This window comes from Peromyscus maniculatus, chromosome 6 (assembly GCF_049852395.1).
Source record: "Peromyscus maniculatus bairdii isolate BWxNUB_F1_BW_parent chromosome 6, HU_Pman_BW_mat_3.1, whole genome shotgun sequence".
In the NCBI taxonomy this organism is placed as follows: domain Eukaryota; kingdom Metazoa; phylum Chordata; class Mammalia; order Rodentia; family Cricetidae; genus Peromyscus; species Peromyscus maniculatus.
The window spans coordinates 2107813-2112051 of NC_134857.1; positions in this window are offsets into that span (position 1 = coordinate 2107813).

Genomic DNA, 4239 nt, shown 5'->3' on the forward strand with positions numbered 1-4239 from the left:
GGGGGGTAGTCAGGCCTGCCTGCAGGAGTCCAGCCTGCTGGATTGCAACTGGGGCTGCAATGGGTGGGATGTCTTGGGCCTAAAGCCTAGAGGCTGGGTTGATCGGCTAGGAGAACAAAGACTCACCTCTTGATCCATTGGATCTGGCTGTCTGTGTCTCAGGGAGCAACTGCAGTCTCAGAGGATGGGCCCAGGATTCTCATATAACCATTGTAAAGATATTTAATCATAATATTTTTTTGAGAATCCTATATCAACAGCTAGGTATATCCCATGCTTTCTTTGAGTTTCTATTAATCTCTGTGCTTAAAGTCTATACTAAAAATGCATTTTAATAAACTCACAACTCTTGTAATGGCTTGTCCAGAGTCACCCCCTAACATCTTTAAATTTTATGTTATGGGCATATGGCAGCCAGCATCCATGATCAAATAGGATCAAGCCAATACAAAAATCTGCCTTTACCTGTGTCTAATGTAAGATTTTTCCTGCTAGACTTGGGGTTGGGGGAGACTGTTTTAGAGCCTATACCCACAATCAGCATGTGTAAACAACCTGAAAAACTTAGTGAGTGCCCTCAATCCTACAAAAAAATATATATTTTGATATTTCCCACTGGAGGTCACTTTTTTCGTCTTGCAGTTTATGCTTAGTCCAGGCTCAAATGCAGAAAAATATCAGGTCAAAGTATGGGGCAGTTGCTTATCTGTATGATCAAAGATGTTTCTTTTGGTTTCTTCTTTATCTTTTCCTCATGAGCAGGTATGAGAACAAAGGCCCTAACCAATGTGTCCTTCCCACCCTATGATTAATGCTTCTTGTATTTTGTCTGGTTAACTTTAAATAAGTGGTAGAAAAATGTGGAATAAACCTCAGGGACAATCATTAGACCTAGGAATTAGCTGTAGCATGCACCACTTAATTCCAGAATTTCTTTGGTTGACAGAAGAGACCCAAGACTCAAAGGTTTACAGGGAGTCAGGGTAATTTTGAAGATACCTTAGTCACCAGGGACTAAGCTTCCTGACATGTAGGGTGCCTTGATTTGCAGTGATCAAGCTTTATTCTTTTTTCCCCCCATAAAAGGGGTATGATTGCCTCTCTCAGATCTTGTGATTCTTCTTGGCATGATCAGAAGGGGAACCCAAAAATAAGAACTGCCTATTTTGACAAGACATGTTTAAGGCATGAGAAAACAACTTCCCTTCAAGAGACCAGTTGGTACACTGTATAAATTGTCTCAGAAACCAAAAGAATCCATGTTGGAAATATGGTATTGGCTCTTTAGTCTGATACAGGAAATGTAATGACTGTATCACATGACAATAGGGATACCCAGGAAACATAATTGCACCCTACCTTTAAACAAACAACAAAAACAAACACCACAAAAAATGAGCACTGGAGTTAGCTTGCCACAGATATAGCAGGAATTACATATGGAACTGGGAACATGACCCTGAGGTATGAAGTCCCAAAACAGCAAACTAAGGAAGTGTAGGAGACAGAAAAGAGCAAGGGACACCATGGTCTCAATCCAAGGAAGGGGGTCCATATGCCTTACCACCAGTGGTAACTGAAAATACTGAAGTATGTCATTGGATCTTGTTTGCTCTATGACTCCTGAGTCATCTGGGACAAGACACCATGAAAGAGTTGGGGTGGGCAATTGGGCACCTGTTGGCACTGTTACTTTTGTATCACACAGAAAAACTTAGGAGAAAGCATTCCATGCTACCATTCTGTTCCATCCAAATGAAATAATCAAGGTAATGACATCCTGCCCAACTTCATGTCTGCCTGGTCACTTCTCAGCCTTCCAACCCCCAACAGATATTTCTGCCTTGGGAATACTTCAGGGATTGTCTATGACCTTGACGATGGTCCAAATGTATTATGTAGTGTCTGGAAGATTCCTCCAAGTGTGCAAGGAAAGCAAATGTTAAGAGGCTTCTCTAAATTCCCCACTAACATGATATACCCCTAGGCAGTGATGCAATTATGTTTTTTTCTTTAAAAACATGGTACCTCTGAACTTGGGTACCAAGAGACTTTTCAGAGTGATGAGCCCACTCTTGGTCTCGCCATTAGTAAAAAAGGACTCAAAACTTTTAATTGGTTTAATCAGCATGGCCATCAGTAACTATCTCACGGATAGTGTGGGCTGAGACAGTATCTTTCACTTTCTGTGTTAGCAGGTATTTTAGTCCCTTAGAAACCAACATGTTAGAAACAGTTAAATCTGACAAAGTTTCAGCAGCCTTGTGTGTACATCTACCCACTTAGATTATCAACTGACTAGGAACCACAAAATTTAAGGTCTAAGTCAGTGGGTTTTCAACTTGTGGGTTACAACCCCTTTGGAGGTTGCATATCAGATATCCTGTATATTAAATATTTATTTTACTAATCAAAACAGTAGTAAGATTACAGTTACAAAGTAGCAATGAAGTAATTATGGTTGGGGCCACCACAACATGAGGAACTATATTAAAGGGTCACAGCATTAGGAAGGTTGAGAACCACTGGGTAAGTGCTGGTGTTACAGGGACCTCACCAGAGATGACCACTCAGACATGTTTGTAGCCAACTGAAAGTCTTAATTCCAGTTGGCTGGGACTACACCCAGGTATACAGGACCTAACTGTTGCCCAAAGTGTTTAGGATACAGGGGTTTTGGAGGCAAAATCCCCATCTGGTAATCTTGCTTGGCAGCTGCAAGGGGAAGTTTTGGGCAAGAAAGCACTTTAACAGAAGCTAAGATAAGCAGTTAGCTGGAGGGGATGGTTTGTACAACAGAAGCTAAGTTAACTGGATCATCTGGATCTCAGGCTCCTAGAATAAAGTTGGGTAATCTCACACTGGATTTTCCATCAAGATCAAATTTTAGTTAAATCTAAAATAGCTCCAGCATGACAAGATGAAGAAACCTCTGCACTGTCTTGCCTCTCACTGGCACCATTTTGACCAGGGACCTGTAGGCCTAACAATGCCAAGATGCTTTGCTCTCTTTTCTTCCCCTAAACAGGATGATCCAAGGTCTCCACAGAACTGAGAGAATAGCAGTGATGTATGAAAGAAGTGGGAGTCCAGAATCTTGGAATATGTTCACATATTCTGTCCTCAGAACTTTTAAGATTCCATCTGGGTTGCAATGTTACAGGAAACTTTGGGAAACCCATGTTGGATGCTAGATGTTATCGAGGAAACTGGGGTTCCCTTTCACAAGTTCTTAGTTTGTTAATAATTTAATAAAATGGACTCAGAAGGAAGTTTGGGGGCAATTTTAGTAGTTTAAGAAAAACAGGAAATGGAGGTCATCAAGTAGACACCTGACAGCATGGCAGAAAGGGAAGAGCACAGCTTCAGAAAAGAGAAAGCCCAAGAAAGCAAGCTGATGAATATTGAAGAGAAAAAGAAGAAAAAGAAAACATATACTTCCTGAGTAACTCTGAAAGCAGGCACGATTAGCAGAGCTACATAGAGGCAGCTCTGGAAGGAACTGTATGGCAGCAGTTTCTGGGAAGGTCAAGTATTATTTCCTCATTAGATAATTATTCCTCCTATCTCCTACCCACGAATTCAGGTGAATCAGGATTCAAGGGTGGGCTCCTGAAGAGGTGATAGGTACAGAAGAAGTAACTTTTATCTGAGTTTAGGTCCCTAAAGGGCAAGGGAACACCTTAGGCTGCAGGTGACAGCATGGAGTTGGGCTTCTGTCACCACTGACTGTGTGTGTGTGTGTGTGTGTGTGTGTGTGTGTGTGTGTGTGTGTTAATTTCATAATTTATGACCTTGATACCAGTAATAATGAAAATCTTATACACACTATAGAAGAAAAATATATGCTAGCAAAACATCAGAAATGAATGTTTAGCACAATACTAAACACTCTAGCCAGCAGCACTAGATATACAAAACAACATTCCCCTTTAAACTTGCATTTATTCTGAGTTCAAACTTTGTAGCTGCCACTTTCTAGCACTGTTCCCACAGAGATACAGGGGTTGTCATATTGACAGCAGTTGTTCTTTTCGGTGCTTTTCAATAGCACTTTACTAAAAACAGAAACATCTCTCAACATCTGGGAGTTATGAGGACTTCCTTATTCCAAAAGGATATTTGTGAACCTCCCATCAGAATGTAAAACAAGGCACCCAGGGAACTGGAATCTGCCCTAGGAATCATGCCTAGAGAAAGAGTGGAAAGGGACTGGGATTTCAGTGCCAAGATAACTTG